We start from the raw sequence: 17411 nt of genomic DNA, 5'->3' as shown, positions 1-17411 counted from the left end.
TTTGCATAAAAAATTGCTCCAAACCTTCAAGATTTAAAATAAATGTTTATTATCTCTCAGTTTCTGTGAATCAGGAATCCAGGTCTGGTATGGCTTAGATGGATATCTCTGGCTCAAGGTCTCTCATAAGGTTGCTGTCAAGCTGTGGGCTGGTGCTGATGCTTCATCTGAAGGGTCCACTGAGGTGGGAGTGAAGATCCACTGCCAAGCTTGCTCATGTGGCTGTTGACAGGTCTTGATCTCTTGTCACATGGGCCTTTGCACCAGGCTATCTCATGACAAGGTGCAGGGGCCTCCAAAGCAAGTGATTCAAGAGAGTGCATGTGCCTCAGGTAAAAGCACAGTCTTTTAATAATAATCTTAAAAGTGACATCTCATCACTCTCTTCTGTTTTATTCACTAGAAGTGAGTTCATAAATCCAGCCCACACCCAAGGGGTACGGGAGGGAGTGTTACGCAAGAGTGTGAAAATGAGGAGACAGGAGTCATCTTAGAGTCTGTACCAAGGCCCTTGGAAGCCATGTTTATTTTGCTGGCCTGTTGGCTTGTTGATTGGAACAGGGGTGAAGAAAATTCTCTGTCTTGGGAGTTTGAGGGAAACCTGGAGAGAGTTAGCCAGTCTCTGTGTATGTCTAGTCCTGAAATATAAAACTTTGGGAAATGGAGGGTTTACATCTTGTACCCTCCTTGTTGCCTGGGGAGAGAGAAAGCTAATCTTTGGAGAGAATGAGGTAGTGAAGCAGAGAAAACATAGGGCAGTGTGTTCTCTGGATTCCCACCTGCTCTTGTGCCTTTGTGTTTCATGACACCTCTGTAGCCTTTTTATAAATATTTCCCCGACTCCCCCATTCTCAGCTTAGCTCGTGCTGGCTCAGGTACTTACACACAGAGTCCTCTGCCATCTTAAATAGCATATCCCGACTGTGACTGTTAAGAAGGTGGGAAATCCTATTATGGTAATTGAAAGGTGGGGCCTTGAACGTGATTGGATTCTCAGGACCATGCCCTAACGAATAGATTAATAATGGTGGCTATGGGCATGGTTCTGAGGGCTTTAAAAGGACAGCACACGAGAGCCTTTCTCTCTGCTCCACCATTCTGCCACGTGAGACCCCTGGGTCATTGTCGCCACCAACAAGGCCTTCACCAGATATGTTCCTTTGACTTTGGACTTCCCAGATGCCGAAACTATAAGCCATAAATTCTGTTTTCTTATAAATTACCCAGTTCCAGGTATTTTGTTATAAGCAACATATATAGATCAATACAGTTTATCCTCTTACATGCTTGTGATTGTGCAGGAAAGAGAATGCCCCAGATATTCACTGCCCCTCAGCCTGGACCCCAGGTTGAAGCATGGAGAGCAGACACAAACCCAACCTTAATCCTGGAGCAAAGCCATCCAACTCTCACCCCGAAACCGAGCCCCTCAGCTGACCTTTGCCCCACAAATAAGAAGAAAGACATGCCACCAACTTTTGGAATAGTTTGTTACACAACATTATTGCAGCAATAGCTGTCTAATACACTGAATTCAGAGGGGCAGGGCAAAATAACAGAGTATTGTGGTAGACAGAATATGGTCCACCAAAGATGTACGTGTCCTAATCCCTGGAACCTGTGAATATGTTACCTTACATTGCAAAAGGGACTTTGTAGATGTGATTAAAGATCTTGAGATGTGGAGATTATCCTAGATTATCAGGAGGAGCCTGATATAATCACAAGGTTCCTTATCCTAGGGAAGCAGGAGGCCAGAGTAAGAGAAGGAGATGTGACAGTGGGAGCAGAGGTTGGAGTAATGTGGCCATGAGCCAAGACGTGTGGGAAGCCTCTAGAAGACGTAAAAGGAGAGCTTCTAGAAGGAAAGCAGCATTGCTGACACCTTGATTTTAGCCCCATAAGAGCCATTTCAGATTTCTGACTTCCAGGACTGTGGGATAATAAATTTGCATTGTTTTAACTCACTAAGTTGTGGTGATTTGTTACAGCAACAATAGAAGACTAATACTAGTGTATTAAGAGTAAATGGATAATTACTATTTTTCTCCCTGCTACTGGAAAACATTTGTATTTAGAATGATATGTTGTGAAATCATCCTACTAATGTATTTAGAAAGTATCCTTTCCTGAAGTCAATCACCTCAGTATTCCCATTTACTTTTCATTTACTATGATTAAAAAATCAAGATAGTAGCATTATTTTTTAAGTAGATTATGAAATATCATCCCAAGGGAGTATATACAGATAATACACAATAAATTTTTTAAAATTTGTATTAACAGGGTATGGATGGGTGTGTGTGTGTGTAAAGCTTTTTCAAGTTAATGAAATATTAAAAATATAAAGTATTTTATAAAAAATACAGATGTATTGCTTTTAAGTAATATAAGTAGCAAAATCACATTAATAGAGAGATACTAGAGGTTCCTAGCTCTTGATGCTTTAAAAATATATCTGCCTATACCCCCTCTGTAGAGATTTGGGTCCAGAAAGGGCAAGAGGATTTAGGGGTTGAGGAACCTGTATTTTTTTAAATCTATTATTTATAATCTTCAAACATACATTAAAATATAGACTAGTTTCTCACCCTTGTGAGATTACATTGTATCACCTAGATTTAACAATGATTATCAATCTGCTATATTTACTTTATGCATTTTAAACACTTTTTATCATAAAAATTTCAAACATAAAAAAGCAGAATATAGTACAATGAACCCCTCTGTCCCATTGCCTAGTTTCAACAGTCATCAACTCATCCAAGCTTGTTTCACCAGTGTTATCCCTCTCTCTCCACCCCCAGGGATTATTTAAAAGCAAACCCCAGACATAGTTTTTTAAACAAATACTTTAGTCTGCATTATGAATGATAATGGAGTCTTAAAAAACATAACCACTGTGATAGCATCACACCTAATAAAACTAACTATAATTTTTAATATGTTCACAGAACCAGTTCAAATTTTGGATAATATGTATTTTTAATAAACCCCAGAGGAGATTTCTTGCTCTTCCATGGTTGTGAATCATTGCTTTAAGCACTATTTTATACTATGATATTATGGAGGTACAAGGGAAGTTTTTGGAGGTTTGAAGATGCTCTGACTCAGTTTGTACTTTGAACTGTTTCATATATGCATATTGAATGTTTGCTGATATTTAATTGATCAATTATTTATTATATGCTTACCATATCTAATGTGACAGTAGAGAAAAGCTGAGAGGCGTGATTCTGACCACTAGGAGATTACAGGTGAAACAAAGCAAAGAGAATTGAAGAGGAACAGGGAATAGCTCGAGATGTGTAGGTGACTGTGGGAACACCTTGGGTGGTGGGGACCAGGAGTCAGAATATACGCAACTGCCAGAGGTGAGGAGCAGCTCTGCATCCTGGATAGGTAAGTTCAGCAAGTGGGATCTAGAAGACAGGTCAATCAGGTCATGGGTTAGGAATTCAGCCTGTAAGGAGGCAGGGTTGAGAAATTCCAATGGAAATGAGAAATATGGCAAAGGCTAGTGTTTTAGTCTGTTTCTGTTGCACATAACAGAACTGGGTAATTTGTAAAGGAACAATATTTATTCCTTACAGTTTCAGAGGTTGAGAAGTCCAAAGTCTGGGGAATACATCTGGTGAGGGCCTTGGTGGGTGATGACTCTTCACAGCGATTGTAGTGGATTGAATTATGTCCCCCCAAAACCCCGTGAAGCTTGAATTGTGTCCCCCAAGTTTTATATATTAGAAACCTAGCCCCCACTGTGACTGTTAAGAGGGTGGGAAATCCTATTATGGTAGTTGAAACATGGAGCCTTGAAGGAAGTGGTGATTAGATTGTAGGACCATGTAGTAGTGAATGGATTAAAAATGGTGGTCAGGGTCGTGGTTCTGAGGGCTTTAAAAGACGAGGAGAACCTGTCTTTCTCTATCTCTTGCTCTCTCTGCTTCCACCATCTTGCAATGTGAGACCCCTGGGTCACTGTTGCCACTACCTGATGGACTTTGGACTTCCTAACCTCAGAAACTGTAAACAATACATTTTGTTTTCTTATAAATTACCCAGTTCCATATATTTTGTTATAAGCAACAAAAACAGACTAATACAGCAATGCAGGCAATCACATGGCAAAATGGCTGAACAAGAGAGAGTTAACCTCCTCACTTACTCTCCTTTTAAAGCCATCAGAACCATGCCCATTATTCCACGAATGGATCAATCCATTCACAAGGGTGCAGTCCTTGTAATCTAATCACCTCTCCAGGGCTGCACCTTTCACTTATCATAATAGGATTTCCCACCCTTTTAACACTGTCACAGTGGGGGTTAGGTTTCTAATACATGGACCTTTGGGTGACACATTCACCCATATTGGCTAGCAAGGAGCAGTGGCTCCAGCATCACGACCCCCCAAGAGCAGTGGGAGAGCTTGGCATTGTGTGCATATTCACATTAAATAGAGAGATACTATGTACATGAATTACCTAGGCTAGATGTACATCTCCTGCTGAGGCAGGAAGTGATCTCAGAGTGGGCCAGAAGCAGACTGGAGGCAGCAGTATGGGGCTGAGGAAAAGTTTCTTCATTCTGGTCATTACAGAATCAATTGCAGGTGCATCTCCTATTTGCAAGGTATTTCTGACTTGCTCTCTGGATGATTCTGCTTTTTGGGGGATGGGGAGCACAGAAAGTAGCCACCATGGAGAGCACATGCTTTGCCTGTTCTCCCTCAGGCCCCACCCCTTACGTATGAGAAGTGCACCATGGGAAAATAAAGGGTGGGGCAGGGGCACCCATGGGCAGGGCTTCCTTTGCTATGTCACAGTTTCTGGACAAGCTCCTGGCTACTGAATCTAGGTCTTGGGGATCACCAGAGAGGCAGGATCAGAACCTAGAACATCTAAATCCAAGACCTCATGGGACCCCAGTCCACTCCTTTCTGAATATAATATTGAAGTAATACTGATCAAATATGCCACTGGGATGAATAATGAAAAGCTAATAATTGTTTTCTGTCCCTTTTAAAGAAACACATCACACTCAGACACCCATTTACAGATATTTTCAGTTAAAATGTCACATAATATTTGTTATATCAGCAGGAGAATGGAAACCGAGTTGGCAGTGAAGCATTGCAGTGACAACTGTTACCTTGGAAACCGGAGTAAGCAATCATAATTACAATTAGCAAGACTCCCACAAAGTCTACATAAATATTCTTGTACCAGAGATGACTGCCACACACGGTAGACAGCAGAGTAAACTGTGGGATTGTTGTTTCTTTCTCTTTGACATGTCCTTGTAGACATTAAGTTTCTGTTAAGAGATATTGCAGCTTCTTTGAATTTAGGTGAATATATTGCTTTATGTGCTGGTTTTGGAGCTTGTAATGTAATGACATTTGACATGCAGCAGATTACACGGACGCTTCAACTGACCCTTAGGTGTAGTACAACCAGTCTTGAATGGACTTATAAACAAGGCCTGATCTCAGAAGAAAATAAGGCAATTGTAAATAATAAATGTTGCTGTAGCACGGTTACAGGGGTGCTTCAGGGAAAAGAGTTGTGACACAGAAGCAATGGTTAAAATGTGTGATTTAATCATTCGCAGCTACTTGACTCTTGGTTTCTCCTTTACTGGCATGGAAGTGTTCCCTTTGACTCAGACTTCACCGTCAAATTGAAAGAAATCAGAGGAAGAGTGAGTGATAGATTTGTTCTCACTTGGACACACCAGAAGTGTCCTCTCCTCCGTGAATCCTGTCCTGAACAAGGGAGAAAAGGCAGTTAAGTCGGGAGTGTGCACACGTATGTCTTTCTATACACTTGTGGGAACACAGCCTTGAAGGTAAATGTATCTTCATAGAAAAACCATTGTTATATTCAGGGGCACAGGGCATGCCAAAAACTCCTTTCTTCTGCACACAGTGGAGTTTTCTGTTCGGCTTGACTGAACAAGTTGGCTGCCTGGGGCTTTCTAGATAAACACATGTTGTGAGTGGTTGCCATGATGTGAGGGGCAACAAGGGGAAGGAATGTTGACGTGCTTCCTTTGCGAGCAGAGATCTTGACCTGAGCTTCAGAGAAATCTTCTTAAATGAGTACAAGAAAGTGACCTTGGCATAGACACTAAAATAATTGGAAGCACTTTTATTTCAGGCAGCAGCATCTGTATGCAGAGTATGGGGGAAGGATGATGGAGGAAGGGACAGCGGACGCCCAGCAAACTACCCTCCCCTCTCTAGATAAAACACGGAGTTCTGCACACCTGCTTCCCACAGGAGCCCTGTGATCTGGATGATTCTGCTCTGTGGGAGGGATGGCATCTGCTGCAACAAAAGGCAGCCGTGGTGCTTTGCCTGTTCTTCCTCAGGTCCTCAACCCTCATCCCTCCAGGCTGCCTGCCTCAGAGAATAAAAGGTGACTGGCATTGTGTGGCGTCCCTATCAGTCACTACCATGTTACAAACCAGACAAGTGAAATGCGTTAGGTTACCAGCATCACAATTTAATCCAAGGTAGGGAAAGAAACTAGTTTCAGTTCAAATGAAAACTTTGTCCACTACTTTCTGCTGCAACTGGGGGTGTAATTGCTTATTTGAAGTCTAACATCATGCTAGATCCTCTAGGAGAGACGAAAGGATGATGTCAGGCCATCCTCCTTTAAAAAACACTTACGATCTAGCCTCTTGCAGTCTCTTGTTGATGGCGGGCAGTGGCTGCTGAGCGGGACGCTGATAACAGCTGCCTGCAGGGGGAAAGTATACCCTGCCTTCCCCTTTCTGCTCACCGCTAGTGCCAGAGGTTACCAGCACGTCTGTGGCACCGCCCAATCGAGTTTGGCAACGAATACATCCAGCAGACCAAGCCCCTCACCCTGCAGTGCACCGTCAACCTATACCGTCTTACCAATTATACTTTCAGTACAAAGGAGCCTCTCAATGGGAAGGACAGCTCTGTTGCAGCCAGATTTCCGTGCACGAGGGAGGAATTTGATATAATGGAATGAGGACTGAATGCAGCTGACTGCCGCAGCTGGGAACAACTTTCTTCACATTACCCGGTGGTGAACTTAACCCAGGAGAAGACGAAGTCGAAGGACTAAAATGCTTAACGACAGACATACTGGGTCATCAAGATGGAGTCAGTCCTGCAAGACTGGGTCATTGATGACTGCATTGGTAACTGGTGGAGACCAAATTTTGAGCCTCCTCAGTATATTCTTGTACATATTACAAAACCTAAGGAACATAAGAAATTGTTTCTGGTTCTACTTCAAGAGAAAGCCTTGTTTGAAGTCCCTAAAAAGTACAAGCTGGTGGCTGCACCACTGTTTGAATTGTATGACAATGCACTAGGGCATAGACCCCTCATTTCTTCTCTCTCCACTGTTGAACAGGTTCTATTTTATATACAACTGAGTTCCTGCACAGTGGAGAAGTAAAAGAAGCCGTCTCTGTGAGCACAGCTATACACAGTATAGAAGAATAAATGTGGTAGAAAAGTGTTTTGGTTTTATCTCTTTCCTGATCCCTAAATTGCTGCCTACTTTCTATTGTTTGAATAGTAAAGTTAATATGAAGCACAAGATAGCGATGTAAACAAATGTGAGAATGTTTATTTACTCATACTTGTTTTGTACAACATTAAAGAAAATGGACTTCTATTTGTATTTTTTAAAAAATTTCTCATTAAATTTTAAAAATTCTTAAAAAACAAAAAACAACCAAAAAATCTTATGATCTAGTTGGGGAGAAGTGATTAGGACAATCAAAGAATTAATAAAGCATATGGTACCTACTGTTGCCAAGCGTCACCTTAAGAGTTCACTGGTCTATGTGAATGAGACCCCAAATGTTATCTCTGGGCTTTGACTGCGCTCCAAAGCTTGACTTCCTGTTGGAAATCTAGACAATTCACCAGTTCTGAATCTGACCCCAGCAAGCTTGATTCTCTCTACAGCTCTTCTATCTTGACTTTTTAAATGATTTCCTTTTCCCTTTCTCCTCCTCTTTCTTTCCCATACCCCCTTTATTAACATAAGACTACAGTAATTAACTATAGAGTCTCCAAATGCTCTCTATAATAGTATGTTACCATGACCAGTGCTTAAATAATGGCCCCAAGGTAATATAAGATACTGAATAACCTGGAAAATAACACTAGACTGCCAATAATTGAGAATCTATTATGTCCCTCATCTTTATCACTTTTAAAACTTATGTTTATTAGAGAAATACAATCGTGTGGTAAAAAAAAAAAATCACATAGAACAGAAGAATTTATGATGAAAAGCAGCAGTCTTTCAACTTCCTTTTCTCCATCCCAGTCCCATTCTCCAGAGAAAACCTCTTTCATGTTCAGGCCTTCTAATGTTTACCTCCGTACTGCTAAATAATGTACTTCCATTTCTTTCTTTTTTTTTTTAAACTTTAGACAATATATGTTGACTCTCAGTCATGAAAGACAAGGACTTAACTCACTTATATTACACCCAACTCTCCACCCTTGTAGTATTTGATCTTTACATTGTTATTTTATTAGATTGCATTATGATATTAGGCATCATATTTATACCTCTCTATTTCTCATTTTATCTACTTTATTGCATATTTCTATAGCACTTCTCCCTGCCAACTCCCACCTCATCTCAGCCATGTCTTAACTTTTACATTGTCAAGAGGGTGCTGAAACATCTGTCCTGAAACTATAGAAATTTTTGCTATAGAATGAAAACCAGAAACAGCATTTATATTATTATGACTATGTGAGTAGTGCTCACTGCAAAGCCAAGTTGTACGTCGAGATTGCATTTCCTTCTTTATGAGCCTAATGAAATGTCCTCTGGGACACTCAAGGTACAATGGTTGTAGCTTCAAGGTCAAAGGGTTTCTCTTCCTTTACTTTGCAACAATTGCTGAAAGTCATAGAATGCTTCAAGATTGAACCAGGAATTTCTCAAACATCTTTTGATTGTTGTTTCTGTCGCCTATTCCCCGGGGTTCTAATGGATTCATATTGCTCCTTTGTATTTAATAGTAAAGGACTAAGTAGCTGATATGAATTTCCTTTGTGCTATAGGAGAAGGCCTTCTGCTTGATCACCATGTATGGACAGGTTGGGGGTGCATCACTGGCAGGCTTAGCTCTGGGGTGAACGTGCTGGGAGCTTCTCCTCAGGTCAGAACGAGGAAGATATCTCTGGGTAAAAAGTCCAACACAGAGCCTTTGCTTCATCCAATGAATAGTTTGTTCAATTTCCTTGGAGGAACTCTCGAGAATTTTCAGGGGGATAAATGCTGTGCTGCCTGTAAGAAGTGGAAGGGAAGGGGAGATGGTCCTCCCTGACATAACTGTATTATGTACAGACATTCAAAGAATCCTCCTTGATAGCTCAACACTTTAACTTTCCCCTCTGTCTTACAGGCCTGCTTTCAGCTTGGAGACTTGCTGGGCCTAATCTGGGCAGATCAGATTCCACCTTCTCTGCAACCCCCTCAACTGGAGGTTTTGGGTTGTGGTTCCATGTCTCTGTTTCATCTATCAGCAGGCTCTCGTCCACTTTACATCTTCCAGAAATCTGTTGAAATCACTCACCCATCAGTGCAATAGACTGAATGTTTGTGTCCCCCCAAATTTCATATGTTGAAATCCTAAGCCCCAACATGATGGTATTAGGAGATGAAGCCTTTGGGAAGTACATACGTCATGAGGGCGGAGCCCTCATGAATGGGATTGGTGCCCTTATAAAAATGATCCCAGAGAGCTCTCTTGCTCTCTTTCTGCCATGTGAGGATACAACAAGAAGCTGGCAATTTGCAACCTATATCAGACCCAAGCATGCTGGCACCCTGAGCTCGAACTTTAAGCCTCCAAAACTGTGAGAAATTTCTGTTGTTTATGAGTCACTCAGTATACAGTACTTTATTGTAGCAGCCCAAACTAAGACAACTGATTACCCACTTTCTTGTTTTTTTCCAGGGTTCTGAAAACGAATGGGTAGAAAACTCACCCTCTTGAACACGTCATACATCTGTTCATGTTTGAAGACCATTTTTGTCCCTTTACCTCTAAAACATTTGAGTCTTTGTATTAGTTTTCTATTGCTGCTACAACAAATTACCACAAAGTTGGTGGCTTAAAACAACATAAATTTATTCTCTGTTCTGGAGGCGAAAAGTTGGAAATGAGTTTCATGGTGTTAAAGTTAAGGTGTAAAATCAAGGTCTGGCTTTTTCTGGAGGCTCCAGGAGAGAATCTGTGTGGGCCTCTTCCGGTTTCTGGTGGCTGCCTGCATTCCTTGGCCCATGGCCGCATCATTTCAACCTCTTTCTTCCCTTGTCACATCTTCTTTCTCTTCTGTAGACAGAATCTCCCTCTGCCTTCCTCTTATAAAGCACTTGCGGTTACATTTCGGTTCTGCCCAGGTAATCCAGGATAATCTCCTGGTCTCAAGATCCTTAACTTAATCACATCTACAAAGTACCTTTTGCTGTTAAAAGAAACATTCTCAGTGTCTAGAGATAAGGACCTGGATATGTTTGGGGGCCATTTTTCATGCTACAACAGTCTTCCTTGATTTCTCTCTTTCTGTTTCCACACACATCCAAGCAGCAACCAAGTCCCATGGATTGATTAGTGGTTCTCAACCTTGAATGCATATTAGAATCACCTGGAGAGCTTTAACGTCTACTTCAGTCCTGGCTCAATTCGAGACTAAGAGAATTAGAATTTCTGGGAAGTTAGATCTGGCCATTATTTTAAAAAACTCTTTGTTTTGATAAAATTTTAAACTTACAGAAAAGTTGTAAGAAAAGGACAAATAACTCACACACACCCTTGAGTCACCAATTGTCTACATTTTGCATCATATAGTCTGTCATTCTCTCTCACTTTTTTTTTCTGAACCTTTTGAGAGTAACTGCTATACCCCTAAATGTTCTTCAGTATGTATTTCCTAAGAATAGAAACATTCTCTTTTATAACCACACTACGTTACCAAAATCAGGAATTTAACATGTTTGCTTTCCCACCAGGGATGTAAGTCATGATATCAGGATTGCAGTCCCTGCTTTTTTATTTCCATTTGCCTTGAAAATCTTTGCCTATTTCTTCACTTTCAGCCTTTCTGAATTACTTAGTATTAAGTATGCTTCTGGTATAGAGCATATAGTCAGGTCTTGTTTGTGAGCAATATAGAAAATGTTTTAGCAGATAAGTTAAGTCTATATATTTATTAACAAAGCTGATGTGTTGGTCTTAACTCTGCTGTATTATTTTGTTACTATTATGTTTGTTATGCTACATTTACTGTGTTTCTTTACATAATTTGTTTTCTTTTTGATTTTTTAATTATTTTGGTATTTAGAATGATTTATATTTTCATTTTAGAGGTTATCCTTGATTTTAGACCTTTAAAAAATGCCCTTAGTCATACCCATTAGGATGGCTACTATCACAAAAATGTAAAATAATAAGTGTTGATGGCAATGTGGAAAATTTGGAGCCTTTTGCATTGTTGGTGGGATTGTGAAATTGTGCAACTGCTGTGGAAAATAGTATAGTGGTTCCTCAAAAAATTGAAAATAGGACTATCATATGATTCAGCAATCCCACTTCTGGATATATATCCAAAATAATTGAAAGCAGGGTCTCAAAGACCTATTTATACACTCACATTGAGAGCAGCACTATTTAAAATAGCCAAGAGGTAGAAGCAACCCAAATGTTCATTGATAATGAATGGATAAACAAAATGTGGTATATTTTTATACAGTGGAATATTATGCATCCTTAAAAAGGAATGAAATTCTGTTACATGATACAACATGGACAAACCTTAAGGACATTATGCTAAGTGAAATAGGCCAGTCACAAAAAGACAAATACTATAAGTTTCCACTTATATGAGGCATCTAAAGTAGTCAAATTCATAGATATAAAAAGTAGAATGGTGATTACCAGGGGCTACAGGGAAAGAGGAGTTGTTGTTTAATGGTGTATTAGTCCGTTTTTGTTGCTTATAACAAAATACATGAAACTGGGTGATTTATAAAGAAAATGAAATTTATTGCTTACAGTTTATTGCTTATTGAGGCTGTGAAGTCCAAAGTCCATCTGGTGATGGTGACAGTGACCCAGGAGTCTCACATTGCAAGATGGTGGAAGCAGAGAGGGCAGAGAGAGCAGAGACAGACTCTTATCTTTTAAACCCCTCAGAACCAGCCCTTGACCATCATTTTTAATCCATTTTCTACTGCACGGTCCTACAATCCAATCACCTCTTCAAGGCCCCACCTTTCAATTACCATAATAGGATTTCCCACCCTCTTAACAGTCATAGTGGGGGCTAAGTTTCTAGTACATAAATTTGGGGGACACAATTCCAGCTTCAGGGAGTTTTGGGGGGACATAATTCAATCCACTACAGATGGACATAGAATTTCAGTTCTGCAAGACGAAAAGGTTCTGGAGATCTGTTTCACAACAATGTGAATATACTTAACACTACTAAACTGTACACTCAAAAATGGTTAAGATGGTAAATTTTATGATGTGTTTTTTGTCAAAATAAAAAAATGTCCTTAGCCTTCTGTTCTTTAACTTTTTCTATCCAGTTTCCTTTTTAGTGTAAGCTTTAAACAGTATCTTTTGACTCCCACCTATTATATATACAATCAATGAGCTTATGCATTAGTAGTTTTTAAGATATCTCCAGATGATCACATTATAAAGCTAGAACTGAGAATCACTGGGAAGCTCCCCCAACCCCACATCCTTTCTCTTCTAGTCTTCCATCATGATTCTATTGCAACTTTGATCACTCCTCACATTTTGTAAACTCCCCTATCTGGCTTTTTCCAGACTGTCTATTCAGTCCTCTCTAAATATGATACCCAGAGTGATCTTGCAAAAAGTCCATATTTGTGTCACTTTCTCCACTCTTAAAAAGTCATCAATGGTTCTCTTTGATTGCTTTGAACTCAGAATACAAGAATTGATTTCAGTCCCAGCTGGATCAGTTACCAGTTTTGTGACCTTTTTAAAGCAATTTAAGGGGTTAACACAGTTGCTGGATCATAGCAGGTTCAATAAACATCCTTTCATCCTTCCTTCATCAAGCTCTGGTATCCATTGTTTCTGTCTGCCTGCCCACTCCTTCCACCCACCTTCATGGCTCCTGCATTAATTCTCACAATCATCTTGGGGTTTTAAAATCAGACCTACCCATTAAGACCAAATTCAAGTACCACTCTTGCCTAAACACATCAGCCAGAAATGACTCTGCTTTCTTCCCAGCACCCATGATATTCCCTAACACATGGAAACTTTTTTTTGCTTACAAGGGACTTTTATTGATGGTACATGACAAGGTAGGGCTCCCTAAGCTCCTCCCCTTCTTCAGGGGGTCTGGGATGGAAACTGTGCCAAGGAGGGGACATTCTCAGTATATTGGGGGACTGAATTGGGACAGGGACTCCCCAGCAGCTGAGGGCCTCTCTCTTCCTCTTGTGCTCTTGCTGGGGCTGGTGGTCCTGGGGGCTCTTACTCCTTGGAAGACATGTGGACCATAAGGTCCACCACCCTGTTGCTGTAGCCATATTCGTTGTCATACCAGGAAATGAGCTTGACAAAGTGATCATTGAAGGCAATGCCAGCCCCTGAGTTGAAGTTGAAGGAGTGTGCATCACTGCTGAAGTTGGTGGAGACAACCTGGTCCTCAGTGTAGCCCAGGATGCCCTTCAGGGGGCCCTCCAATGCCTTCTTCACCACCTTCTTGATGTCTTCATATCTGGCAGCTTTCTCCAGATGGCAGGTCAGATCCACGACTGACAGTTTGGCAGTGGGGACACGGAAGGCCATGCCAGTGATCTTCCCATTCAGCTGAGGGATGACTTTGCCCATAGCCTCGGCAACACCAGTAGATGCAGGGATGATGTTCTGGAGAGCCCCACGGCCATTGCTCCACAGTTTCCTGGAGGGGCCATCCACTGTCTTCTGGGTGGCAATGATGGCATGGACTGTGGTCATGAGTCCTTCCATAATACCAAAGTTGTCATGGTTAACCTTGGCCAGGGAGGCTAAGCAGTTGGTGGTGCAGGAGGCATTGCTGATGATTGTGTGTGTGTTTTCCTATGTCTTATGGTTCACACTCATCATGAACATGGGGGAGTCAGCAGAAGGGGCAGAGATGATGAGCCCTTTGGCTCCACCCTTCAAGTGAGCCCCCACCTTCTTCAGAGTCGTGAAGACACCAGTGGACTCTACAGCATACTCAGCACCGACATCACCCCATTTGATGTTGGCGGGATCTCACTCCTGGAAGATGGTGATGGCCTTCCCGTTGATGACAAGCTTCCCATTCTCTGCCTTGACAGTGCCATGGAACTTTCCATGAGTGGAATCACACTGGAACATGTAGACCATGTAGTTGAGGTCAATGAAGGGGCCGTTGATGGTGACAATATGCACTTTGCCAGAGTTAAAAGCAGCCCTGGTGACCAGGCACCCAATATGGCCAAATCTGTTTACTCCGACCTTCACCATCATGTCTCGTGGATGCGGCTGGCACTGTGCGAGAGGACGCAGCTGTCTGCAATGGGGAGGAGCAGAGAGCCCATGGAAACTTTTAGTTGCTATTTACTTGTGTTCTTCCTTTTTACAAAAGTGTAAATAAATTTAATTAAATGCAAACATAAACCTGAGGACAGGTGAAGAAGGGAGCAGACTGAGCACTATCAGAGAATTGAGGAATCACATTATTTGCTTTGAAAACATGTAGCCTTGCTTCAGCACTACAGTCCATATCACTCATCCCCCTTCTGTGATTTGGTAAGTTACACATTGCACAAAGCTATCATACTGAAAGCTTCTTGAAAGCAGGAATTGTGTCTTAAGTATCTCTGCACATGTTGCAACATTGTTGGAAAGCAATAAATACAAGGGGCCTTCAAAAAGTTCATGGAAAGATTAGTGTTATCTTTTAATTCCATTTTTCCATGAACCTTTGGAAGTACCTTTGTATTTCTTGTGTAATAGGACCTATCTATCTAATAATAGCGGACACTTATTGAATATTATCTACTTGGCCGTGTTCTAAGTGCTTTACATAAATCCTCATAGTAAGCATGTGAAGTAGATCCTATTATTAGCTTCATTTTAATACTATTAGGATCTGAAACTGAGGTTCAGAGAAATGAAGTAACTAGCCCAAGTCTGCACAGCAAGCCTGTGGCAGAGGCTGGCTGGGTATGAATCTGAACAGTATGTGTTCAGAATCCACACCATACGGCTACCACTTCTCATCAATGAACTAACAAAATATGGTCACTTAATTATATGCCTGCAAATTGTAATTGTTCATATTTTGTTCCCAGATGTAGACCATATTGATATTTTCTGTTCCACTGAATTTCTAGGCAAATGAATGTCAATAATCCCCTCAGTGTCATCCAGGTGGACTCTTGTGCCTTTAGGGCTCAGCACTTCTGCATTTTAAACTCGACCTTGCCACCTACTTGACGTGTGGTCTTAAACAAGTCACTTAACCTTTCTTGTTTCTCATCTCCACCTTCTGTCATTGGGCATTTACATATGATTTGTTGCCATAGTAATAGAAAATAATACTGACCTATCTCTCAGGAGTGAGTGTCATGGGGATTAACTAATTTACAGCTGTGAAGAGATTTCAACATATGAACTGCTAAACAACAGTGAGATTGTAAAGAGAATTTAAAAGACCATCAGCTTGTGGAGCGTGCCCATTTGATGCCCGTCATTATATGTTTAACTGTTAGTATTACTACTCATAATAAACTTTTATGAGGTACTTTAGGTGGTTGAAGTGTTTTTATGAGAGCTAATTAGTTGTTCCAACCAGCTCTACGAGGTAGGTCAGTATTTTTATCATCCCTGTTTTGGAAATTACATTAAATCAGTGCATGCATCATTTAAAAAAAATCTTAAACTTCTTGGTATTTGGAAGCATTTTGTGATTGGAGACAATTCTCATACAGCTATTGCACCTAACACAAAGCTCCAGTGTTAGGGCGATGGGAGAGTGAATTAAGCTTTCGGTTCTCAACATACTATATTGGCAGGTCTTTTAATTTTTAATTGTTTTGACGTCTACACACTGTCAGGCAATTCTTGTTTTAGGCTCTTTTGTATATTAGTCAAGGAGCACAGAAAAATTGAGCCAACTCTAGATAATTCAAATAGAAGAAATTTGATTTTTTTTTTTTTTTTGGTTGGCTGGCCAATATGGGGATTCAATCAAAGAGAAGAAATTTGATACAAGAAATTGGTTACACATATTTTCATTGGTCTATAAGAGCAAATGGGAGGATTAGGTGCTGGCGGAGAGAGCAGTTAAAAAGAGGATGTCATACCCAGAAATTTGTCACTTCAAGAATCAGTCTCACTTCCAAGGATGAGGGAGCACGAGGGAGGAAGTCACGTTACCAGAGTCCAGGAGCACCACTTGCTGCGGGGCTGGAACCATGGAGAGAAGCCCGACTGCAGGAATTCAAGTCACAGCAGGGCGGCAGCCACCTCCAGAGATGCTGCCAGAGCAAGGAAGAAGAAAATCTTTTCCCCTCTCCTACCCTCTCATCTTGCACTAACAGGAAGTCAGAGGCGAGGGAGCCTGGGAAATATGGGTTGTAGGTTTCTAGCTGCAGGTTCAGACAGCAGAAAGGAGGGTGAATGCAGGACTGAGAGATACTGATTAGTAACTGGCCCCTCTTGTAATTTCACTAATTTTTTCCTGGAGTCTCAGGATGATTCAAAACTTGCTCCTAGTCCTTAACACCAGCAAGTGTAGGCCCGCTATTCAAGCTCAGGCTTGTCAACTCCAAGTGTAATGTATGCCCCAGGCACCACACCTGATCTCTCTTGGTCCTAATGTGCTCACCTTCCCAGTGGGACTCCAGTGGCCGGTGGTGAGAATGTTCATCTCTGCCTACCTTCAAGGGTGGGATGAAGATGAGATTAAATCATGTACATAAAATCACATGGTTGTTGCTAATGCAATTTACAAATGCAAGGTGGTATTGTTATTTGTAAATAATTTTTACTAGGTTTTACAAAAGTATTTATAGGGATAAATCCAGCATTAAGTTGAGATTTACCTTCCCTTAGAATGAAGTTGGAGCCCCTTCTATTAAGACGTGGCTGGAAATTGAGCATGTGTGGGGTCATCTTTCAGTCGGTGGTTGCTGTTCTTGTGGCATTCTCATGGGGCTTTACAAAATAGGTTGAAGCATTATGGCAGCTTCTAATTTATCCTGACAGGCTTTAAAAATGTTGCCAGGTTTTGGTCATGCAACCCTTATTTTAAATGAGAACTTGCTACGTTATTATTAATAATCTCATGTATAAAAAGGGAAAGTGAGATAACACATGTTCACTAA

General features: G+C 41.0%; 2 pseudogenes; one reads left to right on the top strand and one right to left on the bottom strand.

Moving 5' to 3' along the window:
• Nucleotides 1–7419, top strand: part of LOC134370498 (cleavage and polyadenylation specificity factor subunit 5-like) — a 90867-nt pseudogene extending 83448 nt beyond the window's left edge.
• Nucleotides 7420–13455: 6036 nt separating this feature from the next.
• Nucleotides 13456–14544, bottom strand: LOC134366509 (glyceraldehyde-3-phosphate dehydrogenase-like; annotated as a pseudogene).
• Between the last annotated feature and the right edge of the window lie 2867 nt (nt 14545–17411).

Source organism: Cynocephalus volans, chromosome 2 (assembly GCF_027409185.1).
Source record: "Cynocephalus volans isolate mCynVol1 chromosome 2, mCynVol1.pri, whole genome shotgun sequence".
NCBI lineage: Eukaryota > Metazoa > Chordata > Mammalia > Dermoptera > Cynocephalidae > Cynocephalus > Cynocephalus volans.
Note: the sequence above shows the minus strand (reverse complement) of the source record. Positions and strands in the feature narration are given on the sequence as shown.